The sequence below is a fragment of the Lygodium microphyllum genome, chromosome 26, assembly GCF_053477565.2.
Source record: "Lygodium microphyllum isolate KBCC chromosome 26, Lygodium_microphyllum_v1.1.10, whole genome shotgun sequence".
In the NCBI taxonomy this organism is placed as follows: Eukaryota; Viridiplantae; Streptophyta; class Polypodiopsida; order Schizaeales; family Lygodiaceae; genus Lygodium; species Lygodium microphyllum.
In genome coordinates this window covers 5,094,837-5,106,472 of record NC_141160.1, presented here as the reverse complement: position 1 = coordinate 5,106,472, position 11,636 = coordinate 5,094,837, and the positions used below count along the sequence as shown (strand labels likewise).

Below are 11,636 nucleotides of genomic sequence, written 5' to 3'. Positions count from 1 at the left end.
TGCTGATGACAAAAGACAGGATGTGGAGTTCCAAGAAGGGGATCTGGTGCTCTTGAAAGTGCCTAAGTCTAGATATGCCTCCCTTGAAGATGGGTCCAGCAATAAGTTGGCACACAGGTTCTATGGACCATACCCGATTATCAAGAGAGTGGGAGACTTGGCATATTGATTGGCATTACCCCCATCCACGAAGATCCATAATGTCTTCCATGTGAGTCAATTGAAAGCCCTTCATTGGCTCAGCAATGGACTATGTTGAGGAACTCCCACCGATAGATGAAGAAGGCATCATTCAATACATACCCAAAGAAGTCATAGGACAAAGGGAAAAGAGGCTTCGCTCTCGCTCAATCATAGAATACTTGATTAAGTGGTAAGGTTTACCACTTGAGGAAGCTTCTTGGAGGCCAGCTTCAGTTTTGGAAGAGTTCCCATACCTTTTAGAAGCAGATTTGGTTGAAGTCTAGCTAACTATGGCCCTGTTTTCTCCCAGACTTATTGTAGACAGCACTCTGTTTTAAAGCAGATTTTATTATGTACTACAGATAGCAATGCACACCATACATGGGCTGAAAGTACTTCTCAAGAGCTCCGTTTTGATATATAGCACACCCCGTTTGAAGCCTCCCACAGAAAGTTATGACAGATTCACTACAGCAGTCATATGTAGTAAATAGCTTGCTATCTCTCTTGATAATCGGGTTATGGACCATACATATGACTGTTGTTTACCACATATGACAGATTCACTTGGCATAATGGACAGCAAGCTGTTTACTACATATGACTGCAGCTGTTTACTACATTCTATGGACCATACATATGACTGCAGTCTCGTATTTACTCTAGATATTTGGGTCAAAACTCATGTTTATAACTCCCCAATAATGCCCATGTATCATACATACCCCACGACCTATCATACACCATAATACCTCTTCATTCATCAGTATACCCTTGTAATAATGCAATAAAGTAGTACTCTGATCGGCCCCTCCCAGTTACCACACGTGCCCAAATTGTTTTTGAGGGCAAAAACCTTCGGGTGGGGATGGAATGTAAGAGAGGGGAACTTAATAACAAGGAAATACTAGCTACACTGGCTAGTATATAAGGTGAGAGAGACTTAATTTTTCATTATCAGATAATTAATACAAGTCTTCTTTCTCCTTCACCTTGCTCTCCAAGCTTCCATGTCTTCTCTCTCTCTCTTTCTATCTTTCTCTCTCCATTTCTAGTCTTTCTCTCTTCTCATACCTGTCTTTCTCTCTCTTCTGCTCTTCTTCTTCTTCTCTGCAGTCTTCTCTCTCTTATTTCTCTCTCCCAGTCCCTCTCCTTGACACTAACAATGTTTTTCCGTGGATATATAATGTATTGAAAGGTTTTGTTGAGTATCTAATAGGTTCTACTTGGTTATATTTAGCTTCTATTTTGTTCCATTTTCCTTTTGTATGAGAGGTTGGAATGATGATTAATGGATATTAAGAGTGTTTGGAAGCTTATTGAATGATTTTTAATGGTTCCAAAACATCATCCTCTAAAGGAGGATGTCAAGCATTGCGAGGAAGTCATTGCTACTAGGTTATGGCTACAAGTTTTCAGGTACCTTTCATGTAGCCCTTGTCAAAGGATGTGTTGTGCTTGCATGAAGGAAGTGGAGACATATGATGGTGCACTTGGGGTATTGAGGGTGGGGAGGTATGGTGGGGGTATGGTTTGCTAGGGGTCATTTTGATCATGTAGTTTCCCCTCATCTCGCCCATCTATTCATCGTGTGTTCGAATGGGTCGTGTGACGTGAGAAGTCGAGACTAGTTTGATGCATGAAGCAAGTGGAGACATAGGATGGTGCACTTGGGGTATTGAGGGTGGGGAGGTATGGTGGGGGTATGGTTTGCTAGGGGTCATTTTGATGTGTTGTGCTTGCATAAAGCAAGTGGAGACATAGGATGGTGTACTTGGGGTATTGAGGGTGGGGAGGTATGGTGGGGGTATGGTTTGCTAGGGGTCATTTTGATCATGTGGTTTCCCCTCATCTCGCCCATCTATTCATCGTGCGTTCGAATGGGTCGTGTGACGTGAGAAGTCGAGACTAGTTTGATGCATGAATGAATTGGCAATTTGGTGATTATAGGACAGGGCTGACGTACCGACTGAACTGGGGCGTCAAGGGTCTCGCCGTCAGGGTGATCGAAGGGAATTAGACGACTGTGATTTGATGATGAGAAGGAATAATTCGCGTCGATATTATTCCCCAGCTTTTACAAAAGTAATCATGGAATCAGTAAAGCACGCGTGGTTGGCCGTGTGAGATAGATAATATGGGAATGTACTGATCGAGCAGGCCGATGATTGATATCTATATATATATATATAGAGGTGGCGCGTGGGTTGCAATATCAGACTACGAGAGAGAGAGAGAGAGAGAGAGAGAGAGAGAGAGAGCGATACACGCACTGAGAAAATGTCTTTCAACGAGTACAACCACCATCACCATGTGCCTCCTCCCCCTTGTTCATGTGAGGATGGAGGATCACACCACCACCACCACCACCATCCAGCTCCCCCTTACAATAGCGAGGGGTATGTCCAGGAATATCAGTCCTACTCACTCAACGCTGCCCCAGAATACCCTCCCCCGCCCCACCACCACCACCACCATCAGCCTCCTCCCGTGGTAAGCTTCGCCCTCCCCCTTGGGACTACCCGTGTGCTTTGATTCAAGAGTGTGTAAGAGTATCGACATCTTTTAACGCTTGCAGTATTTGCGTTTTGATCTTCATGTTCTAACGCCTCTATATCTTTGCCTTTGCAGCTTCCTAACGCCTCTATCTAATCTTTTCATCTTCATGTTCTAACGCCTCTATCTAATCTTTGCCTTTGCAGCTTCCTAAGCCCTTCTAACCCATGCGCTTGATCTCACTTCACATGTCATGTTTCGCCTAGGCACTTCTAACCTTTGGAGTTGATCTTGCACATGTCATCTTTCAACTTCTGGCATGTAAATCAAAGCACCTCTGGCTATCACTTCACTGCTAGGCTGTTTAGAAAATGAGATTGGAGTACATGTGCAATTTCAAGGTGTGATTAAAGAGCATATATGCCATTCAATATATATTGCTAGTTTAGGTTTTGGACTCGTGTAGTTTTTAATCCAAAAGTAGTTCACCTCATATATGAGTGGTAGGCTTGGATTTTCGCAAAAACCAGACATTAAATGCAAGCCTAGTCAATTCTTGGCTTCTCTTTTCAAAGTTTGGCCCAAGTTCGAAGCACTTGATGTATAAACAGTTTGCCTTCTACTCAATATGATACACAACTTTGCATGGTTCATGTCTTCTAGAAAAATTTTCACCACTTATGCAACTTCCCATATCACTTACCAACTTCATTTTTGAATTGGCAAATCATGGGGCATGAAAAAGCTCCATATGGCATAAAACTCAATCACATTTGTGATCCACTTGTGTGATTCTATTTTCTCAGGTCTATGAAGCAGACACTCATACAGAGTATGTACAAGCACCTACCTATCCCCATGGACATTCTTGGTAGAGAGGAAATCTACATATAGTAATGGGATGGTCCTCTTGTAGAAGGCCTTCAACTATGCAAATTAAATAAAGGCACTCATATGAAGCCTTGGAGGCTAAAGCTAAAATCCTTATACTCAAGGCTAGAAACATTATATGCACACAACTCTGACTAAGTTTAAATATTTTGAGAAGTTATCTCTTTAGATATATATAGTCTTGAATGTATTTGTTGAGTTAAACATTGACTTTCACTTTTCCATTAGGTAGCATACCATGCAACTTATTTAAAGTTTTCTAACACATGTTAACATACATGAAATGAGTTTTTCTTGCATTTGTAAGGGACATATGTTCTTTTAGACATGCATGGCTTTCTTATAAATTATGTCCATGTTTACAAGAATTCTAGTTCTTAACTTCTCCTTACTATTGTACATGTTGATAAACTATACTTCTTGATACCTTTGTGTGTTTCTTGTTAATGGAGTGGACATGGCATAAAAATTTGTATAGGTGAAGTTCACAAAATGCACCAAAAAAAACACACACACACACACACACACACACACACACACACTCTCTCTCTCTCTCTCTCTCTCTCTCTCTCTCTCTCTCTCTCTCTCTCTCTCTCTCTCTCTCTCTCTCTCTCTCTCTCTCTCTCTCTCTCTCTCTCTCTCTCTCTCTCTCTCTCTCTCTCATGTGCACATGCACACACACATACACCCCAAATATATATGGTAAAAAAAATCTTGAACAAAATGTTTTGTATGCTTTGTTTGTATTTTTTAAGCATGAAAGTAGTAATATGAAATAGTAGATGCAAAAGAACATATTTGGAGTGTATATACATACATTTCAACTCTACATATGTTCTTGAACACTAGATCTTTCTAGCCAAAGCATAATGCAAATACTAGCAATGCAACAACAAAACATAGGAAAATAAATGCCTTAAAAAAGGTCTTTCCATTTAAAGGACCAAAGTTGCATATGCTTGAATGTGAATTTTCCCTCTTGGTTAGCGACAAAGTCTACATTGTATTTAAGGGGTTCAAATTATTGCTTGAAATCTCTTAAAACATTGAGCACCAAAACACTATAGCAAATATTCTAATCATGCATCTGAATGTGAAATGAAGGCCACTAAAACTTTATGTCTCATCTTGCCTTTGAAGAGTGCATCAAAGATGTGGCTTCAATTATGTGATTAGCCTATGATGTGATATCATTGCAAGGTTCTTCCATTAGGTGGCAATATTATTCTTCTTAAAAGAGAAATTGTGACTTTGAAGTTGACCTAATGTTATTATTACTAATCTTTATCAAGGGTTATGGGATGGTTTTAAAGTAGACATCATATTCTATGAATCTTTTAATGGTTCTTGTTGTACTTAGGTTGAATGGACAATCTTCCCATATAGTCCTTTTTAGCAAGCATGTGCTAGCCATCTTCTTCAATCCTTCTCAAGTGATTGGGATGTATCTTTTATACCTCATGCATTTGGCTTTGATATGTGACATGTTTATTCCAACCCAAGCCATTAAGAAAAAAATCATGCTTTTAATTGGAAGTAGACTATGAAACTTCATGATATTTGGCTTTATATTATTGTTGACCAAATATAAATCTACAAATTTTTCAATAGAGACTTCGAAAGCTATATGAAATTTGGCTCACAATAAAAGTTTCTTAGACTTGAGGCATCTTCTTGTGAGTAATTGAAATTTTGTGATACAATCTAAGGAATAGCCCAACAAGAGCTAGAATGCCAATCAATTTTTTCTAGAGTAATATGCTTGTTTCAAATTGTTCTTATCGTTTCCATGTACAAGATGTAAAGGCATTCAATAAACCCCATGTGATGAGATAATTAAAGAAACTATTTTTATGTGTCCCACAATGTAATAGAACCTTAAATAAGATAATTAAACATGCATGTTGGGTGTGTGCATGAAAAGTGGATGAATGATTGTCAAGATAATGATGTCTAATGGATGGGTGGAGTCGACTAGTCATGTGCTTTCATAAAGAAGGAAATAGGAATAGGGCCAAGCATTGACTATTGTGTTGTAAAGCTTGACTAGCACTATTTTAGGGGATCAACGTCCATATTATGCCTTATGGGCAGAGGGGTCAAGCATGGATCTCCTTTTTTCTCACTCTCTTTAAAACCAAGTCCTGTGATACCTCACTCTTAGCCTCAATTGATTGCAAAGTAATCATTCATGGTCGTGTACTATATTGTTGATAAATATTGTCAGGTCCCCTAGGTCCCTCAGGTTTATCCTAGTGGATCAAGGCCATACATTCTACTATGAGGTAGATTCAAAAGGCATTTGACCAAATAAGGCTGTCAATCCTAAGGGGTCCAGATAGTGCTACTAAGGATAGGTGTTTGAGAGACTATGTAACATCCTCTCCCCTATGTCAGATAGGGGCAGGCACATTGCACATTTTGATGGTTTCTTTTTTACTTTAAGCCTTCAAGACATTGAAGAGAGCTTGATTTGGTGCATCCACTACAATGTCCCATTGGACTTTTAATTGACTTTTTATGCATTAAGCATGGTATTACTCCCGCTTTTAAATGTAATCTTCAACACTTTGAAGGAGGAGCAATATCATATTATCAGTAGGAGCTAGAGCAAGATTTCAAAGAATATAATTCCAAAATATTCTAGGAGTAGAAAATTCCCTTCTCAAATCTAAAGCAATAGCATGAGCAATATAAAAATTTGGAGAAAATTTTAGGCCAATGGAAGGATCCATTACTAGATCTATTGATGCACACAATTCTTGTATCCATCATAATGTGGAATTGATCTGATGCTAATACTTCTACAAGTATATAGAATCTTCCATATGCCTTGAGCTAGCAAACACCTCCGTCGCCCAAATTGATTGCACAAACTCTATTCAAATGGGATACTTGCTAAGTGTTTTTTAGTGCTCCTATTGTGCTATGGATATGGAATTTTATCACCCTTCATCATTAAGGTGACATCTTGTAGCTATTAGCATTGTGTCAACATTTCCACATGCACTGCTCTTCATAGATCATAAAGCCAAAACCATGTGAACTGTCTACATGCCCCCTAAAACGTCATGTTTCAATCTACTAAGAGGAGACTAATAACATACCTAATTGTACTTACTAGGATCTTCCACAATAGGAATGTTTGGATTGAAACATTAGGGGCATACATGGAAAAGAGGTCAATTCTTATAACATCAACATGAATATTTCCACCTTTCTTTTGAGATTGTTGCTTCTATGTTTTCCCCTTACATAGTGGTCTCTATTTGTGCATTGTGGACTTGAAGGAACCATCCATATTTTATGAGTGACCATTCTCTTTAACTTGCATGCCCTCCTTTTATGATTTATGTTGTCTCATTGTAGAGTTTGGCACCTCCTTACCTACAATTGAGAACCTTGGGAGTGGCTCCCCCAAAAATTGATGTTGCAAGTTTTCCTCTTAACAAACCTTGTTGGGATAGTCTAACGCAAAATGACATGTCTCTTTCCACCCATAGCAAGCATCAAGATAAGAGGAAAACTTTCCATCCACCAAAATTTCAATACCATTTTCATCAAATAGTTCTAGCCTCTAGGATCTTTGGAGGCTAGATTATCTTATCCCATGGCATACAAGCTTTTCCTTACACTTCCATGGCTCCCAGTGAGTTTTTTCAAAACATGAGATAGCTTGCCCAAAGACTCTACAATGGTAGAAACTTCACCATCTAGGAAATCTCGTAGATAAGGAAAGGTGACCCACATTGGACACTCATGCAATAACATAGTTTCAAGGGTACCAAGGGATGTTATAGATAGAGTAGCCCTTGTAAGATGTCATACTACCAAGTACACAATCTCTCTCCATAGATGAAGCAAGTAGTGCAAAGGAAAAAACTTTCCCACCAATGTCAACTTATGAGCATTGCCCTTGATTCACAAAGTAAAAGTGAGCCACCTCTCAAGTTTGATTTTCTTTCTAAAATACACATGATATTATCATGTTTCGCTATGTAGCGTATAACTAATTATCAAATACATTACATATGAGTTGAGAGACTAAATTTTCATATTTATGTAAACAAGTCACACAAGTCCCCCTCATGGTTCCTATGACACTCAACTTGAAAGTATAGAAAGAATGAAAGGGGAAAACCAAAAGTTTTATAACACACTAATAATGGTCAGAAACTAAAGGGATACTTCAACCCATCTTGAAATAGATTCCCCTTACTCTTGGTATTGCATCCTTGGATACCTTGATCCTAAATCAAGTCAATCTCACTATATGATCCCTCTCTTCTTATCGTAGTCCCTCTAGTTGGGCACCATGCATTATGGCCACACCAAGGATTTCATCCCTATTAGGACCTGTCACATGAGTCACATGAGTATTACCTAAATGACTAGAGTTCCCCAATGTTTCTCCTACCGCCATAGGGGGGAACCTTTCTCATATATTTGACCTCTTGTCTACATGGTGGTCTATAGTCTAAATAGTAATAACCAATTGGTTGGAAGCCATGATGGCAAGATTCAAGGGAGAGTACATGTGGTGGTAGTAATTCCATCTCATTCAAATTCCTAGTTTATCTTTTAGTCACATCCATCCAAAAGCATTTCTACTAGATAAATAGTAATGCACTTAGTCAATCATCCTCATTAGAACACATTAAGAGAATAAGAAATAAATGATCCCTATGTTTAAGCATCAACATGCCCTTTCATGTAGGATATGGTGACATTATGGCTTACTTCCACATCAACATGATAGCCTAATCCCTATCATAATTGTAATTATAACAAACAAGTACTATGTATTGTTGAAGAAAACAACCATTCCTTATACACATTTCCCACCTCAACTATCCCCATCACATGGGGTTGAGTGCAACTCTTAAACATTGGTTGCTCTTTAAAATCAACGTTTCTAACAAGGAAAGAGTTTTTAAACACACATTACTTTGCAATTTCCTTAAATCTCTTTGGCTTATATTGGTTCTTCCCTACTAGAAAATTCCCAAGGTTTGTGCTGCCTTGGAGAGGTTAAATGAGGATCAAATAGTTTCTAAGGTCCTCATTGGTGTATATATGTGTGTTGCTTCTCACCTTCTCAATAGACTTTCAATACATCAATAGATCTTATTCATGTACCCTAGGAATGGCCTTTACTTTTACTTATTATTAACTTAGGAAGTGTAATTCACTTTACCTTTTGACTAAATTGTTTACCAACTTTCTTTTTTCTTACTTTGCTTATTATCTAAATGGCTTGGAGAGATTACAATGTATAAATCCTACACATCACGTGCATTCAAGACATGTTTCATATATCCCTATGTAACCTATTTTGTGAAATTTTCTTGTCCATCATGTTACTTCTTAGCAATATTTATAAATCCCTTACTATAAAGTTATTTTTCTAACTAAAGAATTTAATAGATCCCTATATAATAGATAGAAAATACTACTTTATTATAGAATTGATGACAAAGTAACTCTCAAGGGTTCATAAAAATCTCTTAGTAGTTGACTATGGAAATATCATTGTACTATATGGCATCCAAAGTTAGAATTTGGATTTTTATCAATAAAACTAAGATTTAAAAAAAAAAACCTAGATAGAGACTTTAGGTATATAACTACAACATGTGATTCTTAATGTGAAGCTATACTTAGTAAAGGGCATTCACATTAGTATATTTATTGGTAGCATTGCCAAAATTTTGCAAGCCATGATGCACATTTATTAGTAAGCTAGTTGCTAGCTTAATCAGGACTTAAGTCAGAGGGCAGTCTACTTGGATGTGCCCTATCTCATTGCAATGGAAGCATTGACGGTAGGGACATATCCTACTACGGATGTGCCATATCTCTCTGCACGTGTGACATTTCTTATCCTAATCTCGGGAATCATCTTTGTCACAATTGCTCGGTTTAAGTTCTTGGACGATTGACTTTGCTCCACCTTCCTCTCCTATAAGAACTCTTTTGCACCAACATCCCTTTGCCAAACTGTGAAGACCATCCTCCAAAGACCACAACTACAGACACTACATCTGCATGAAATTAGTTCAAAAATATGGTAACAATATGTCAAGTAGAAACAAATTTTTTGGGAATTTTGCAAATTTTTACTTTTTTGTCCAGTTTTAGGGGTTGTCACAAAGAAAGTCTTATAAAGTGATTTTTTGGCATTTTCATTGATGTTTATGTATTATATTTATATGTCTACTTTAGGAATGTGACTAGTGGATTATGGGGATGCATCTATGCATGTGGGAACCAACATGGACTCTAGCTTTGAAAATTCAGAGGTGCTTAGTAGGACACACTTTTGGATTGGAGGAAAATTTTGTATATTCACATTTTTTATATAGCTATATCTACTTTATAGATGAACACAAAAGAAGCTTTGTATAAATGTAAAAATTAACAAACATATTTTTTAAATTGAATCATCATGTGGATTTTGTGTATTCACATTTTTTGTACACTTTGATCTACTTTATAAAGGAACATGAAATAAGTTTTGTACAAGTGAAAAAAACAATAATCACATTTTCAGTTGTATCATCATGTGGATTATTCTAGAATTTGTGTGTGGGCTATAGAAGTACAATAGGTTTTTCCTTTTACTATATCTACCTCCTTCAATTGGAAATTCAGCTTGTATTCATTGTATTCCTTGAATTTAAAATTGAGTGGCATTTATCTCCTGCCACCTCCAAGATTGTGTGTGCTTGTAGGAATGCTGGAGATAATATTTTGAGATGAACTAGATACAAAAGATACAATAACATACCCCACCACCACCACAATAGGACAACATTAAGATCAACATTAAGATAGTAATAGGATGGTCAAAATATTTGTTTTTGTATATTTTTATTAAAGACCTACAAGACTGACTCTAGGCAATAAGTAAAAAAACTGATAAGTTTTCTTGGTCAAATTTAGCCATGGCCATTTAAAAATTTTCTCATAGGGATTGTTATTACCTAGAGAAGAGAAGACCTTGTCACAAATTATAGGGTTTCAGGGGGGTTATTAAATTTGGCAGGCTTTTCACGGGTTAAAACAAGGAGGCTTAGATAACTAAGATCCCAAGATGATGACATTACGAACCCCTATTGATCATGCCACTTGCTTAAACTTTTGCAATCTTTTCTATTAGAATCTAGAATTGGCTTGCCACAAGTGAAAACTACATTTGACATAATTGTAGATGCTTACCTCTTCTTTGACAAAGATGGAGATGGCTATGTCAGCAAGGTAGAAATAATAGCTACAAAAAAATGAGTTTATATTAGGCAAGAATTACAATGACCAAATTAGCATGAAGAGATTTGAGGAGATGGTTTCAAAACTTAGGAAAAAAGAAGAAATGCAATGAAATTAAGCCCTTGCATTCATAGGATGGAGGAAAGGGGTGAAATATTTGGCTATGAAAGTTAATTTGAGAGAGAAAGAGAGAGAGAGAGAGGGAGAAGAATGTGAAAAATTAGGCACAACATGGAGGGGGAGTAGAAGACCATCATCATCATCATCATCTCTTGTTTTATCTACCTCCATTGAATCCAATAGAGATAGTTTAAAAAGGAAATCATCACTAACTTCTTACCGAGAGAAGAGAGAAGGAAAGAGAAGGCACTAAGAAGATAGAGAGAGAGTGTGTGTGTGCAACTAGAACACACCAAGAGAGAGAGATATAGAACCTTCAAGAGCAAGGGAAATATTGAAGAGGGCAAAAAAAAAAATCATCACCATCATTCTTGATCAATGCCATGCCTCTCTCTCTCTCTCTCTCTCTCTCTCTCTCTCTCTCTCTCTCTCTCTCTCTCTCTCTCTCTCTCTCTCTCTCTCTCTCTCTCTCTCTCTCTCTCTCTCTCTCTCTCTCTCTCTCTCTCTCTCTCTCTCTCTCTCATTACCATCTGCCACCTCTAAATACCCACCATTACTAACATTATGTGCATAGTAGACAAATTTTTCACTCTTCATTGCCATATGTCTCCCCTCATTCCATGAAAAAATGGAAGCGCCACCAAATTCACAATTATATTTTTATTCATTGCCATATG

General features: G+C 37.6%; 1 long non-coding RNA gene across 2 annotated transcripts; it reads left to right on the top strand.

The window, feature by feature from the left end:
* Positions 1-2,379: 2,379 nt before the first annotated feature.
* On the top strand, positions 2,380-11,418 carry LOC148012962 (uncharacterized). Of its 2 annotated transcripts, XR_015688790.1 has the most exons (3): positions 2,380-2,676; positions 3,486-8,600; positions 8,836-11,418. It is a non-coding gene; the product is annotated as an uncharacterized LOC148012962 (long non-coding RNA). The 2 variants fall into 2 exon arrangements; XR_015688789.1 differs by lacking the exon at positions 8,836-11,418 and having other exon boundaries at positions 2,396-2,676; positions 3,486-3,742.
* The last annotated feature ends 218 nt before the right edge of the window (positions 11,419-11,636 follow it).